General features: G+C 41.4%; 1 pseudogene; it reads right to left on the bottom strand.

Moving 5' to 3' along the window:
- Positions 1–10,480: 10,480 nt before the first annotated feature.
- On the bottom strand, positions 10,481–11,822 carry LOC123474541 (annotated as a pseudogene).
- Positions 11,823–17,409: the final 5,587 nt, after the last annotated feature.

Below are 17,409 nucleotides of genomic sequence, written 5' to 3'. Positions count from 1 at the left end.
TAGTTCGTGTCCAATTTTTTTTTCACAATTTCATCGAACTGGCAACTTTGGACGTTAGCCAACTCTATAGTATTCTCCGTCGCTTTCACTCAATGGATCAAAATCACTTCCATTAATTCCACTTTCTTTTTCTGTTTTGCCAGAGTTTACGTCAATATTTAAATGGTCACTAAAGTCACTCTCGGGAACCACATCTCCATTTTCCCACACATTTACCAGAGAAATAGAGTTGTTTTCAACAAATACGTCGTTATCATACAATCCTTTAGTTGAAACCAGATGATTCTGGAGTTTTCTTCTTTTTTTCCGTCCAGTTAAAGCTATAGTAGTCATAACGATCACAAGTCAAGGCGATGACGTAAAATAATCAAATTGTTTCGTCGACGACTCCATAAGCTTTACATTGCTCACATGAGGTTGCAAGCAGACGACAACTGAAGTGGAACAGTAAAGAGGAGAAGCGTTGCCATATCATAGCTTTCTATGACCAAAGAAATTGAAATATTTGAAAAAATTATGCGTATAGACCTATACCGTCCCTGATTATAAATTTTGAATATGGAGAAATTTAAAGAACGACGTTGACGAGAATTTTAATAGATGAGTTGTGAAAAAAACTATTGGTTGATGAAGCTGAAGCCATCAAGTGAGCATGACGTCAAAAACGATGGGTATGAAAAATTTACCCGCGTAAAAACAAAGGACTCGATTAGTGTAAACATTTCCTATGTGTTTTGTTGGAGCCCAAATTTAATAAATGGTACGGATAAGGTACATCCACAAGGGACTGTGAGAATTTATCGCAAAACGATGCAAATGACTTTATTTTTGTTTTAGAATGGACCGCTTTGAGATGTCTTATACTTGAGCCTGTCTCAGACGTCCCATTGATACGTCTTTGGGGCTCGATTGGGACAAAAATTCCTATCTGGGTTGATTGGCCGACAGACACTCGATACTGCGACGTAGATGTTGCACTGTAATTCCAGCATTCTTTTAAAAGAATTAAATAATTTATAGAATTTATAAAGAATGAATTGAAAAAATTGGATGTACTTTTCCGTAGGTAATTAATCCCTGAATTCGTCTCTGATTGGCTTTAAGTCTTTTGGTTTGAAAAGCCACCGTTTGAGCCTGAGTCATCTTGATGTATTTGATTTTCCCTTCATCTATTTGGTAGTTGGTACATTACTTCTCGTCCCTGTTGCAGACTTTTTTGCATTTTAATGAACGTAATTCAGTTAAGAGTGGACTCTTAACGTTGCGATAGGAGTACAACGTGTGGTCCAGCATGCCGGAACAGGGATGAAGTGTGTCGAATTCAACAAGAGATCTTTGCAAATCTATGTGTGCCCACATCTTGTTTTTGAGAAATGGAAAGATGAACTCTCTTCCGTTCATGAAGAAGGTAAGCAATGTGCTTGTTATTAAAACGATCTTGTGCACAAACTCCTTCCCAGACATAATCGAGCTGTAGCAGCTGTGGTCGACTGTATCCCAACGCCATTTGCTGGGAAGGTTAACAACGCGTGTTAACAAATCGAAGTCGAAACTCGTTGTGCTTGACTCCAATAATTAAAACCTTGTTATAGTTTAAGGGAAAATCGATTCAACAAAAGCTACTCACCATTCCGAACAGAGGACTCATTTTCGTGTAAAGTGACAGGAACGTCAGAAACGGACTGAGGATCGGCAACACTGAGTGCTGGTGCTTCAATAATTTGGTGGCAACCAGCATCTGTTGCTACGGATTCAACCGGAGTTAACATGTCCGAGAGTGGTTGACCGTAACGAATATCATGGACTGTCACACCTTGCCCGGCTGGAATACTAAGAACAAAAGGAAATACAATTAGCAGGGTGAAATACGAGAAAAAGGTTTCAAATTATTCCTTGGTCGCCTTGAAACTCCATGTTGGTGGAAGGAACTTCATCCATGGGACAACAATTGGAATCTGTTTCTACTTCCTTGGTTTCAGTGGGATGAGTGAAACTTCCACAGGCTGGTTGACGGGGAGCGCAAAGATTACGTTTTGCCACACTCTTACCGGCTTGGATCACTTTTACAAATAAAAAAATCAGCATGATAAAAATGAGATTCAATATAAACTCTTTAAAATTCAATAATAGTTTACATTGGTCTCCTAAAATATAAGTTGCGAGATTCAACTCATCACCTGTAGAACTAGTGGTGTCTTGTGAAACAAATTCAAATCCAGGATTGGCATCGACCATCAATTGGTCATGAGGACTAGAAGTATTACATACACCTGTAGAAAATAGTTCTGTCAATTTATGCTTTTGTTTTGACATACAAGTTGCATGTACCAATCTTAAAAGCTTTGGATGTGACGAGAGGCTGGTGATTTGCAGTGTTGCACTCGGCAAAAGGGTTCCGTTTAGTTAGCACACCTAAGATTACATAATAGTATTATTCTGGGAGTTATGGATTTGAAACAAAGTACCTTTTTTAGTTTTGGAAGTACTGGAAAATCAAGCAAGACGATCATCACCAAACTCGCCTGGATAAAAATAATCAAGTAATGTCTCGACTCTCATCACACTTTTCAAATGAAATAAAATTACTGAGTAAGTGTTCAGGTATAGCTTGGTCTTTAAGCTTCCACATCTTAAATGGATAGAAAACTCCTCCGATTTCTTTCCCTTTCACAATGTCTGCGATATAAAAATGCCGACCACAGATGAGGGAGCCAATTTTCAATCCAGGTTTAGGAATAACTTTCCCCAACTCAGAAAATCTCTTCTTGGTAACTTCAAAACGCCCAAATGTAACACTAACACCATTTTCTTTATCGTCAATTATTCCACAAATAAAACAGAATCTACCGCGTTTCTTCATATTTGTTGCTGACAACGACATTCTTAAGGTGCTAGTCAGACCTCAAGACGCCACAAAATGGCTGATGAACGTTGCTTTGCCCAAGCTAACGCAGTAATCAACTCCTCCACTAGAGAGCAGGATAATCAGGTTGAGCATTCAAAAAATCGTAGAAAGGGTATTTAAAATGTCGGCGTCAGCACCCCATGTTATCCCCCTTATGGAGAGAAGGAACCAGTGTTCTTTATCTGTGGTGTTGGATGTGTTTTCCATCCACGTTTGGAATTACACTATCTGATAAAGAAGGTAATCCATTGTGGCATTATAAAAAAACTTAACACACTTATCAAACAGGTAACTTATTTCAAAAAATTTTTATATTATAGCCCTGATATCACTCTTTTATTTTCCCTTTTCCAGGTATCGGAATCTGGTTTGAAAATGGGGCAAACAACCAATATTTGAATAGTCAGTTGGACAGCAACCTCCCGAGCCTACCATAAACAACTTAGGGTACACTTTTTAAAGCTAATTAGGTACAGTACCTACAAGAACTCTTTGGAAACCTGAGAGAACGCTATGTAAAAACGCCGTTTTTGCGTTTCTCTCAGGGTGGAAACGGTAGGTAAAAATTCAATGAGAAAGTCTTATGCAAAGGACCTTATGCAAATGACGTCATTTTGGCTTGTTTTTTTTAACCAACAGCTAGGGCTACGAAGACGCAAAAGAGCTTTTAAAAAAGAGCTGCATTAGTTGTACTTTTTTTCTTTTTATTCAATGATTTTAGATTAGGTTAAAAAAGGAAATTATGGAAATCCTTTTTTTGCGGCATCAACCAGAGTTCCCGAATTCTTAGAAACCCTTTTTCGTTACGGTTTTGCCAGAGTAATAGAATACTATATATATATAATATAGTATTCTATTACTCTGGTATACATATATAGTATTCTATTATATATATAGTATTCTATTATTATTGGTATGTCATTATTTTAAAAATCGCCTAAAACTTAAAAAACGTCAGTTTTATTTGGAATTTGACACCCTTCGTAGACGAAGCTGTTATCTACTTATTGTGAAAGTTTCAATTAAAAATAACGTTTTTTAGAATTTTAGCAATTTTTATAGTCGCCCTTATTTAATCCGTAGTCTTATTAGGGAAATTGAAGTGCTTCCAAACTTTTTCACTTGCCTTTTCGAAATAACTATAACAACCCGGGATTGAAAAAATTATGGGGATACATTGTTCTTTTGCCAAAAAAGTGTATTAAAAAAATAAGATGCGATTAATAGAAGAAAAAAAATTGCAAAAAACTGAAGGTGCATTATCCCATAAGGAGCCATGGTAAACGCGCGGAAAACCACCGCGCATTTCCAAACTTTCTTCCGGTAGTGTATAGTTTTTCAATATAGTATACTGTAGATATATTTAAATTCCATTAACAATTAAGTACATGTCATACGTCTATACTATTGTAACAGAATTCCCATTCTGCAAGCATGGCTTCTTCACTTTATCTCCTTCACTTGAACCTACCATAAGACTGCAAGCAGCAACAGAATAGACCTTTTTCCCATCGACTCCCCAAAAGACACCTGCGCCGCCCGAAGACATATTCTTACATCAGCCGACTAACACGGGAGCACCCTCATCTAGCCGGAAACTCCTCGAAAATCTTCTTACCTGTTCCCGTTAGAATATTCATGCACCTGCACCACACGCGCCAGAACATTCAACCCCTTTTTAGATTAAGATCACAATGCACAAATAACCGTAGATATAGAAATATTTTTACTAATTATTCACTTAAACCCTAGTTAAGTGACCTGTCCGAACTGTCACCACAGTTCGTGGGTGGCTTTAACACAAGACTATTAAATACAAATTTATACCTCAAACTGACGCTTTCTCCCGTAAATCTCACGACTTAAAACTATAATTCTTCCTACACCTCCGTGACTCATCCTAGCGGATGGGTACCCTTTAACCTGCCTAAAATTCGACTTAAGTGAGTTGACAGAACTGTCAACTCGAGTCGGGGGTGGCTTTGCACGGAGTCTTCTTTCCCTATGGTTTTCTTTATTCAGGTCACGGCCGCATCTTTTCCATATAAAAGGCCGTGACTTTCCTCTCATAGTTCAGTTCTGTTAGTGCAGACAGTTCCGTTAGCTCTGTCCAGCTCGTTAATTCCTTTAGTTCCTCTTGAGCACCTTGCAGCTCCTGCCGGGCTCTGAGACTCAGTTTAAGGTACCAGTCAGTTCAGTTAAGTTAATTCTGTGAATTGGACCCTTCCCTCACGTATTGCTCAACTGTTACAATTGGTATGTCACACCTCTATTTATTTATGTCTGTAGATTAGACTTAGTAGCCAATACACTTGCATTGTGGATCAGCCGTCTCCTTTTTATTTATTTAAACTGCTTTTAATTTAATTATTCCGTAAAGGGAAGAATGAGTAAATCCATGATCCCTTTACACCTGTTGGTAGCGGTATTTGAACTTATCCACAATGTCATTGTATGCGGGTGCTAAGCCTAAATTTTTTAGTAAACCAATAAAGAGTACTGTCTGTCACGGATCTGAACCTTTTTTGCCCACCTTTAATAATCTTACTTCTGTACCTGTCTCTAAAGTAAATCTTGATTTATCTGAACCATCTCCTCACTAAAAGAGATCCACTCGTTCAACTTTTAGCCTTAAAACAGCGAAGTTATTACAGCTTGGGTAAAAAAATTCTAAAACTATTAGGAAACCAAAATCTTTTAAGTGGCAAGATATTAAGAAATCTATTAGTAATAGTCCTTCACTTCTTGCTCGCACTATTGACTAGCTTCGGCAATCCCCTTCTACTTCAAATTTTGAAAGCGACAGCGAAAAACCGCCGTGCGCTTTATTACAGGGCCCCTCTCCACAACTCCCCTTCTCCCTACCGTTAGTTAATGACCCTAAGATAACCTTTACAATTCAACCGACAGACACTGAAATAAATAAAGTTGAAATTCAGGAACCTTTACCCTCGCCTAATTCTAGCGACTTTAATTTTGACAGCACTTTACTTAGCACGTTAAATGAACGTCAACGCGTCGATTCTACAGATATATGTGAAGCACGCGCCGTCATTAAACGACCCTGTCAATTACCAACCGCATTCCCCATTACCTGTAGAACATTTACGGCTAGCCCTATTTGCACTCAAGAAAGCCTTACAATCCAAGCAAATTTTACAGGTTCACGAACAAAAAATTAAAATCAATCAGCCATTATTCCCAACTATCAGACCCGAAACCGTTAAAACCATTGCCCAACCTATTCTCCTTGCTAGGCGAAATTCACTCCCTTCTAAATCAACCGTTAGACCACACACGCCCCTTACGGCCGTTGTCAGCAACAATTATCAAAATCTTTGTCGATCGCTTGACGAACTACACGGAGCATACAATAAAAAATCAGACAGCGATCCTCAAATTTTTGAACGAAGCCAATCGTTACACTCACTTCATCAAGACGCTGACTCCAGCGGAGACTCAGAGTAGCAGGAAGAGACAGCATCCAATTTCTCACGGCATTCTCCGTCACCTATCCTTGGGCCTCATAAAAAAAATTTGCACAGCTCACTCAACGACATTCATCAACGATTTTGTGCAGCTCCCATCCCTATTTCGGCGCCTAATCAACCTTGCAGCCGTTCAGACCTAACCCACCAACAAGTTTTAAATCTCCTCTCACACCTGGAAAACCTAGCGGATCTTCCGGAAGCAATACTAAACACGGTACAATTCAAGGCCCAGCAGCTAAAAGTCCTCATCAAACGAGAAGACCAGCGCACTTTAACGCCAACGTTATCATCCGACAACACAGTACAAGTCAAAGCAGCTGCGAAAGCCTCAGTCCCATTCTCACAGCCCAGCAGGCATACACACAACCACCCTCTGACGGAGAATAATCAAAACAAACTACAGATAAACAAGACAGCCAGCAAATTCTACACAACGCCACATACACCACCACGCGGAGACTTAACGCAACTTCAATCAAATCAAAGCAGCCAGCACCACCCGTCGCGCAATCGACGCCAACAGAAAACAACAAGCAATTCCACAGAAAACAAACAATAAAAATGGATCACTTCAGTATTCATTGGTGACAAATGTCATCCCGATAGGAGATCTGCAAGAATTACAAAAAGGACAACGCACGAAAACTATGCTCATCCAACTGCAAAATTTTACAGGAGGACCATCAACTCGTTTCGACCGCTGGATTAAACTATTCGAAAATATTGTCGCTATGTCAAACTGGAACGAAAAAGAAAAAAATGAATATGTTGGTGACCGAAATGGCCGGCTCTGCTCATGATATTCTACAAAATATCCTAGAAAGCGTCACTCAAGATTATAAAGAAGTAAAACGGCTGCTACAAGAACGTTTCCATGGAAACGAAAATCAAGAATTTTTCCAAACCCAATTTGAAGAAGTAAAACGACATCCAGGCGAAGCTATTCTTGACTATGGTTTCCGCCTCAACAGTACTCCACAAAATTACAACACTCCACCTCCCCATTTTGTGAGCAACCCTCCAAACAGGTACCAGATTAATAACCCTCCACCGCGACCCTTCTCCACATCACAATATTCCGCGCGCTCAGATATGACTACCTGTCATGCTTGTGGCATGAAAGGCCACGTAAAAAGGGATTGTAGAAACAATCGAGAACAAAATACAGATATACGACAGCCCCTCAAATGCTATTCTTGTCAGCAGATAGGACATAGAGCGAATGAATGCATCCATAGACGAATGCAGCAAAAGCCTAATATTCCTGGTCCATCTTATGGACAGGTACCAACTGCAGCTTTGGGTCAGTTGGTAGGCAAACGTCTTTTTATGGAAAAACCCGGCAGATTTCTCACATTACAATTATTTAAAATAGTTCAGCACCCCGTATTTCCCTTTTTATTGATAAGATTCAATTTGATGCGCTGTTTGATACAGGCGCTGCAAGAAGTCTTATACACGAAAAAGTTTATAGATTATTACCGTCGGAAATGCAAGTGGCCAGTGCTGATACCGACACAGATTTATTTGACGTACAGAATAGAAAATTACAGACCTTAGGGAAGGTAAAGCTACCTGTCCAATATGAAGAATATATACTTGAACAAGAATTTATTATTACAAGCGGAATTTCTGAAGCATGCATTTTAGGCGTTGACGCTGCTTTTAAACATGAGTTCGTACTATGTGGGGGAACTAAGACTATTTTTTTGGCGAGAGACAAAGCAGGAAGAGCAGATCTTTATTCAAGCAATAATTTAATGAAATCAGTCAAAAAGGTTACGACGTTCCCATTGACTTGCATGGTTATTAGAGCCAGAATGAGTAGGTCACAATATCAATTGCTTCCTGGCTTTCCGTTTCTGTTTACTCCTAGCAAAGAGCTACTGGAGGGAATTACAGTAGATCAATTTTTAGGCGAGACAAATGATAAAGGGGAATACAATTTGCTGATTCGTAATATTTCAAGTAAATTCATTAATTTACCGCGTGGAATTTTATTGGGCAATGTAGAAACAGCTTGTCAGTTAATTGGAAAAATTGACGTAAAAGATGAAAATGACACAATGCCAAATGAAGAACAAGCGGAAATCGACACTTACATTTCTAACGTAGAATTTCAATATAAAAAACCTTTAATTAAATTATTAAACGATTTCAAAGACATTTTCGCTACAACGGATTCTCAATTAGGATATACCGGTTTAATTAAGCATAGTATAGACACCCAAGGAAGAGGCCCTATCAGACTTAGACCTTATCGAGCAGCAAGGAAGCATCGGGAAGAGTTAAGACGAAAAATTAAGGAGATGTTGGATAAAGACAACCCCGAGTTATCTACCTCTCCCTGGGCGGCAACTGTTGTACTCGTGGAAAAAAAAGACGGACGGTTATGATTTTGCGTAGACTATCGTAAATTAAACAGCGTCACTGTAAAAGATTCATTCCCTTTACCAAGAATAGATACCACTCTCTATACCAACTAGACGAAAACAAGTTTTTTACGACTCTTGACCTAGCATCTGGCTACTGGCAGATAGAACTAGAAGATTCAGCTAAAGAAAAAACAGCATTTATCGTACAAAATAATTTATACCAATTTAAAAGAATGGCTTTTAGATTGTGTAACGCTCCGGCAACATTTCAAAGAACAATGAATTACGTTGTAAGAGACGTCTTAGGAAAGAAAGCATTAGTTAATTTGGATGATGTCATAATTTTTTCAGACACATTCGAAGCCCACTAAGAAGACATACGCGAAGTATTCAACTTTTTGAAAATCGCGAACCTTAAACTTAAACTCAAAAAATGCCAGTTTATTAAACGTTCAGTAAATTATTTAGGCCACATCATTTCTAAAGAAGGCATCGCACCAGATCCCGAAAAAATTTATAAAATTCTTAATTATCCAGTTCCTCAGTCATCTGACGACAATAGATATTTTTTGGGACTAGCAGGATACTATAGACGTTTTATTAAAGGATTTGGTTCGATTGCCCAGCCACTAACAAAGAAAATTCATAAATTAGCTTTAAAAGAACCTTTCGTTTGGACTGACGAAGATCAGGTAGCTTTTGAGAACCTCCGAACGTGCCTTACAACTAAGCCTATTCTGGCATATCCCGACTTTAGCAAGCAATTTTTACTTTTTACTGACGCATGTAATTATGGAATTGGGACGAATATTGTCTCAAATTCAAGACGGTAATGAAGTAGTCATTGCGTATGCAAGTAGACAGCTTAGAAAACCAGAATTAAATTACGCTACCGTAAAAAATAAGCCCTCGCAGTGATCTTTGCCATAAAATCTTTCCGTCACTACCTTCTTGACGAACCCTTTTTGGTCATCAGCGACCATAGCTCTCTTCAATGGCTGCAAAATCAAAAAATAATAATAATGGAAGGCTAGGTCGGTGGGCAATACAGCAAGCAAGTACAAATTATAGAATACAATACAAGCCAGGTAGAGTACATCAAAACGCAGACTGTTTATCTCGGATAAAAGTCGCGGTCATTCAAGAAAAAGGCAACAAAAGGAAATCTGTCTAAGACAAGCTGAAGATCCTCTTTGTATGCACATTAGAAATTACCTAGATAACGGCGAATTAACTGACGAACCTCAAAATCCTGTTTGGGTTCAAGAAATCGAATTTTATCAAGTAATCGACGGTGTGCTCTACCATAAAGACTTCTCCACCAAAATAAAAAAAAGAAACGAAGTAAAACTTCAGGTAGTTCTACCCCTTTCCCTTCATCCACTAGTATTGAAAGAACTTCATGATGAACCTCTATCAGGCCATCTTGCCTATCAAAGAACGTACCTCAAAGTCAAAAATTATTATTATTGGCCATATATGAAGGCCGACATCAAAGAATATTGTAGAGTTTGTGAGGCTTTTTTAGCCAATACAAAGTCTACTTTACGCACTTTCTTACACCCTCATGAGCTAGCAAAAAAACCATTTGACGTGGTGGGAATGGATTTTATGGGTCCTTTCACGCCACCGTCAACAAATGGTAACAAATACACTATGGTCATTACTGATTATTTTTCGAAATGGACAGAAATAGCAGCTCTTCCTGATCAAACAGCTGTCACAACAGCTGATTGTTTCATGAAATTAATAGTACAAAGGCACAGTCTACCAAAAGCGATAGTGTCCGATAGAGGAACGAATTTTTCATCTGCAATTTTTCGCCACTTATGTAAAACATTAGAAATTGATCAACGGTTAACAACAGCGTATAATCCTGCTAGTAACGGACAAACCGAAAGATGCAATGGTACGTTAACAACGATGCTCTGAAAAGAATTAAAAGATGGACAGCATGAAAATTGGGGACAAATGATGGGAGACGTATGCTTTGCTTATCGTAATTCCGTTCATTCATCAACATTAGAAACGCCATTTTTTCTTTTGTATGGACGTGATCCCAACCTCCCTATTCACAATTTTCTCGATGCTGTACCACTTTCTACACACTCTCCCACAGATTATACGGCCCTTATGCTAGAACGACTTAGAATAGGCTTTCAAATCGCTCGCGAAGAAAATCGAAAGGCAAGAGAAAAACAAAGGGAGCAATATAACAAAAGAGCAGTATTGTACGAATATAAAGTAGGGGATAGAGTATTGATAGATAGTTCTTCCCCAAGGAGAAAGCAGGAAATTCGTCTCGAAATTTAAAGGCCCATACAGAGTAATAAAACTGTCCGATAATAAAACGGTCGACATCGCCGATAACTCTTTCATGCCAAGACGAGTCCATGTCAACCGACTCCGTCCCATGTTTGACAGCATGATATGGCGAGACGAATTTTGCCGTGAATTCGAGATTGTTGTCAGTTAGACTTGAACACCGCGTACTTGATGTTTCACAGGTTTTATCTAACCTTGCTCTTTTTAACGGACTAGCAGAATCTACGATGAGTCTTCTTCGAACAGAGGGTAAAGAAACCACGGGAGAAATATTATGTTGAACACTGTTGTTGATAGCAGAGCAGCTGGCGTCCGATTCAATGTGAGATACTGAGACCTAAACAGGTGTGTTTAAATTGACGATATCCAACTCTTCTTGAGGTTCAGCTTCGGGATGATTGTCGAGATCAATCGGATTGAGTTTACTGTTAGCTAATCTATTTGATTAACGTCGAGGTGTCCATGTCATCAAAGACTGATCAAAATGAGGTGAGCATAACACAGAATGCTTTGAAGGTTTGAATCCAGGCACACAATATTTAAGCCATATAACCAGTCGCAAAGCGTCACTAGGAAACGTATGGAATGAAATTGATTTGTCACTTCTCTTTGATAAACAGTTAACAGCACTGCAATTTGGAGGCATTTCAACTTTTACAAAACAACGCGAATGTGAAACATCACCTCTTGAACTACAGAGAACAACTGGTAACTGAAACTGTGTATTTCTCAAGGTAACTTCTGTTAACAAGCACACCAAGTACCTTTGGGAATAAACCCCAAACATCTTTTGATTACTGGAATTTTCTTCATATAAACTCCGTGTGTTCTGAGTCATACCATACAGGAAAATTCGTCTTTTGGTCCAGACGGGCGAAACCATGTCGAATCCGTATCCTGTCTTCTCTTTTGAAATTCAAATCATCTGCCTTATACATTTAAGGAATTTGTCTGCCAATGATAAAGGGAGGGCATTAGCCACTAGATGGCGGGCCAAAATGTGTCATGGCGGCTTTCCCTATTCCATGTCCCTTATCTTGTTTGCTTATCGTGTCCTTATCTCTGCTTCCCAGCCCGACCTAATTATCGTAACAACTGATCCCACTTTTACCGTCCAACAAGCACGCAGTAAACGGATTGTAAAGAAACCTCAAAGGCTAATAGAGGAATAATAGAGTCTGTAAATATTTATAGCTCTCGGTTCTCGCGTGCATGTTCTTGCAAACACAAAAAAATGTAGAAACAAAACTAAATAAAACTAAAGTAATAAAATTAGAAAAAAAAGGAAGATCTCGTGATTATGAAAACCCAACCCACGCTATTATTTTTTTGAGGCACACCAAACGTGGCCTAATCCAGGGGAAGCTAGGACTATATAAACGGCAGTTAGCTTTGAAAAGTCAGTCCATTCCTCCCACTATGGAAGAACATTACTCTGACGTAGAGTCTAGCGAGGAACTAAATCAAATTAGTTCCTTTTGGAATAACGACTGGGATTCCTACAGGCATGAGCTTGCTACTTGGAATTTTAAGCTTGTGCTCACAATTGTTCCACCATCTCAAGGCTAAACTTTTTCATTTTATTTTAAACTCCTCCTCATTATGTCCGTTAGTTCCCCTATAACCCCTGTAATAGAAATAAACAAACAAACAAAAAAAAACAATCCTTTTTCTAGATAATAGAAATGCGTTGTCCGTCACTATTTAAAAAAAATTAACAAAAAAATTATATAAAAATAAATAAAAATAAAAATAGATAAATAAATGACAAACAGAAAATATAATAAAATGAAATAAAATGAAATAAAATATAAAATAAACATATGTGTACATATATATATATATACAAAAACAAACCCGTACAAACTAGGGAAAATCTTAACTTTCCCTTTCAAACTTGAATCAGAAAATAGTCACAACATTAACTACCATCTAGCGGTAAATTTTAAAACCTACTAAAAAAATGAAAGAAAAAAAATAAAAGAAAACAATTTTTTATATTACACCAAATTTAAAAACACTTCAAAACAAAATACCTTTATGATACTCCCCATTCAACCGTAAAGAAACAAAACCCTGAAATTCAAGAAAAAAAAACTATTTAAATGAAAAAACAAAAATATATATAACAGTAAATTCCACCAACGTTAACCAAACGAAACCACCATTTTGGACGTAATATATCTTAAACACTCACACTCTCAATAAATAACTGAAACATTGTAAAAAAAAAGAAATCTCAGCAGAGAACACATACACAAACTATACCTATCACAATTCCCTAATAGTCGCGACATCCTTGTCCCTACCAACACAAACATGGCGAATAGAAGCCAAACGAAAGCAGAGGTTGCTCCAACGTTGCCAAATTAATTTTCATTTTTCCAATTTTCATTATTTTGTCCCTAATTAATATTTAAAAAAAAAATACCAATATATATCTCTGCATTTTTCCATTCAAACTACACATCCACGACACCTATCGGTCAATCCAACATCTTTATGTACACTATAGAGCAAGTGACTGAAGTAACCCTACTGTCTTACGGACGCACCTTACTATTGTCACGTGGTCAATGACCACGTTATGTGACCCGGTATGCAATGCTACCGGACGTGTGACGTCAGTGTTTCCCCCCCCCCATATATAGTCCCCCGTGGTCGTGTATCGGCCCCCAGTCTTAGTCTTGTGAACCGTCAATACAACGTACTGTTACATGGTGGAGATGCAAAACCTCCGGTAAGTCTCTTTTGTGGTTGTGTTTCTGTTCGATTCTGTGCTGCGGAGGCGGTGGCTGTCAGGGACCCCTGAGAATCGACGACCCAACTGGTTTTAGCACCTTAAATTGTTGGGGTACGGGGTCACGGCTCCGACCGTAGGGCAATCGGGGGAAGCATAACGAAGGAGAGACGCCGGGGGGAAAACGGTGAAAAGGGCTAAGGTGGGGCAGACGGGTACATTGAGGGGACGTGGATAGCGGAAACCGTGAGCCGAAGTGTTCGGCAAGAATCGGGGAAGTGAACCGTGAGCCGAAGAGTTCGGCAAGAAGCGGAGAAGGGACCGTGAGCCGAAGTGTTCGGCAAGAATCGGGGCAGTGAACCGTGAGCCGAGTGTTCGGCAAGAATCGGGGCAGTGAACCGTGAGCCGAAGTTTTCGGCAAGAATCGGGAGAGTGGACCGTGAGCCGAAGTGTTCGGCAAGAATCGGGGCAGTGAACCGTGAGCCGAAGTTTTCGGCAAGAAGCGGAGAAGTGTACCGGGAGCCGAAGAGTTCGGCAAGAAACAAGCGGTGCGAGGATTGCGGGAAGTAGATGATAGGAGAGGAGGACGTAAGGAGCGGGGAGAGAATCCGGGACGCTCGAGGACGTTTCGTGGCACGGGGTAGTTGGGGGTGGGCGAGGACGCGCAGTCGACCGCTGAGGGAAAGCGGAACGGAAGAGCGAGGAGAAATAGAGGACGGGGCTAACGAACTCCAACAGGAGCAGCGACCAGCATCCGTTCGGCAGGAGTAGCATCTCACATTCAGTGAGGAGGAAACTGAGCGGTGGGAGGACGCCGAAGAGGAAGAAGGATCGGGAGAACACGGAGAAGAACAGCCAGAGTAGGATTTCACGGATTTGAGAAGAAGATCATCGAATATCAGTAGCTACATCCGGGGATTCAGAGCAGCTCAACAGCAAGTAGGCGCAAGGCACGTGATGGCCGCAGAGATAAAATTCCAATCCCCACCCACCTTCGGGGGAAAGGACGGGGAAGACGTCGTGCAGTGGATGCATCGATACGAAAGAATCGGGAGATATAATCGATGGGGAGATGAAGAACTTCGTGACCACGTGGAGCTGTCGCTGTCCGGGGCAGCGCAGAAGTGGTACTCATACAAAGAGGCCGCGGGACAACTAGCAGCCGAATGGGAGGATGTTGCAAGTCCGCCAATTGTACCAGGAGTTAAAACACAGCTGTTGGAGCAATTCAAGCAAGTCAATCAGAATCGATTCAATGAAGCGAAACTAAGAGAACGCAAACAAGGAATCGAGGAATCCACGATCGAGTATTTTTACGACATCCTGGATTTATGCCGCAGAGTGGACCCGAATATGTCCGAAGCTACGAAATTGGCGCACCTATGGAGAGGACTCAAGCCAAGTTTACTAGAGAAACTCTGGAGTTTGAAACCCAACTCATGTGACGAATTCCTTCAAGAAATTAAGCGGTATCAGGAAATGACTTCCCGAGCAAGACACGAGGAATGGGCGATGGGCGTGGTCGGAAAACCAACACCAACGGGGGGAAGTGAGAGAATGGATCGAATAGGAAAATTGCTAGAGGGACTGATGGGAGCCGTTGCATTAAGGAACGCAAGGGCAGCCGCACAGCAAGGAGAAAGAGCGGAGAGTCAACAGTATCGGTTGGATAACCGATCGATACTGAAATGGACTTCGGATGGGGAGCCTATCTGCAGCAGATGTAAGACGGAGGGACACATCGGAAGAGAGTGTCCAACAAGAACAAACGGTCAGGGAGGCCTGAGGGGTCGGACGCCGGACGGACAGGTCGTATACTACGGTTGTGAAGGGATAGGACACATACGTCGCGACTGCCCGAGCTCCCAGCGAGAAGGAGGGGCACCACAACAGGAACGGCAGGTGCGATTCGCTGGAGAGGGTAGGCAAGTAATTGGTCTAGTAGGGACACAGCATGTAGACCCGGAGGTGCTAGCATGGCCAATTCTGAAAATCGACATCCAGAGGATGGTAGTACTGGATGTGTGGAGCTGGGGAAAATGGGTGGCTGCCGTGATAGATACAGGGGCGGTAGTGTCCGTGTGTTCGCCCAAATTAGTGAGAGAACTAGGGATAACAGTGACACCATGGCGCGCAAATCGTCTAGTATCAGTTGACGGCAAGGAGATTCAACCGGGAGGAGCCGCAATGCTGTCAGTATCAGATGGGAGGATGACCGTCGAGGGGGAGGCTTTGGTTCTGGACGGCGACATCGACTTACTTCTGGGGAAGGACATGTTGGAAAAACTGGGAACGTGGATGAAGATTGGGGCGCTACCGGAGATCTTCATTGGAGACACTGCCATGGGAGCACTGGTGGAAGAGATGACGGAGGAAGCACCGAAACTAGTAGTCCGGGATGGATGCTGGGTCCCACCCCGATCGAGGAAAGTGGTCGCAACTCAACCACTAGATTTGAATGGGTTTGGCGAAGGTGCACTGGTGGAACCATCCCAGGCATTGCAGAGGACGAAAAGGGTGTCGACGGGTAAGGTCCTAGTTAGCGGCGTGGGAACAATCGGACAGATGGCGATAACCCACTTATCGGACCACAAACAATGGATCGAAGAGGGGACGGGATTAGGAATAATCGAGCCAGTGACCGAAATCAAGGAGGGAGACACGCCAGTAGCCGTCGCGACAGCAGGGGCAGAGAAGAAAGCGCGTCGGGAGCACAAATTTGACAGCAGGATTGGAGAAGGATTAATGCCGACAGACAGAGAAAAGATCCGAGAAGTGTTAGTGGAATACGGCGACTATTTTTCGTGGCCAGGAGACCAACTAGGACTGTGTACGGCAGCAGAGCAGACAATAGAGGCCAGGGGAAAGGACATCCGTGACCAAGAGGCTGAAACTAGAGAGACTATACCCCTGGACGAGGAGGTGCAAGAAGCTCGAAATGAAAGGGTGGACGATCAGGTGCGTCGATCGACACGAGTCCGGATGCCACCGGTACGATACGGACAAATGCCGCAGGTGGCAGTGGGGGCTCTTCTCCTTCTGCTAGGACTACTGGGACCGCGGATGGGGGAACTTTTCCCACCTACTCAACTGTGGTCGGTAGACGACTCAGTAGACGACTCGGAGAGGGAAAAACGAGCGGTTGAACGTCATACATACCCATTCGAGCTATGGGGTGTGGGAGCAGCGTTGTTTATGGCCAATGTGGCTGTGTTCAGCATCCAGTGGTGCCGCGGGAGAAAAGGAGACGTTAATAGGGCCGACCTTCGGAACGCCTACGGATAGTGGAGGAGTTCGTAGAAGAAGAAGCTAAGAAGCGACGTCCGCGACGGTGGAGTACCACCGAAAAAAAAGGATGATGTTTTTTTTTGGGGGGTGTCATGTGGCCTGTATCATGTACCAATGTTCCCGGTTTTCTTTCGGTTTATATCTTTTTTTGTGTTGTTTTTTTTTTTTAGTAATGCATTCGGGGACGAATGCAGCTAGAGGGGGGGATGTCACGTGGTCAATGACCACGTTATGTGATCCGGTATGCAATGCTATCGGACGTGTGACGTCAGTGTCTCCCCCCCC

Source organism: Daphnia magna, linkage group LG7 (genome assembly GCF_020631705.1).
Source record: "Daphnia magna isolate NIES linkage group LG7, ASM2063170v1.1, whole genome shotgun sequence".
NCBI lineage: Eukaryota > Metazoa > Arthropoda > Branchiopoda > Diplostraca > Daphniidae > Daphnia > Daphnia magna.
Note: the sequence above shows the minus strand (reverse complement) of the source record. Positions and strands in the feature narration are given on the sequence as shown.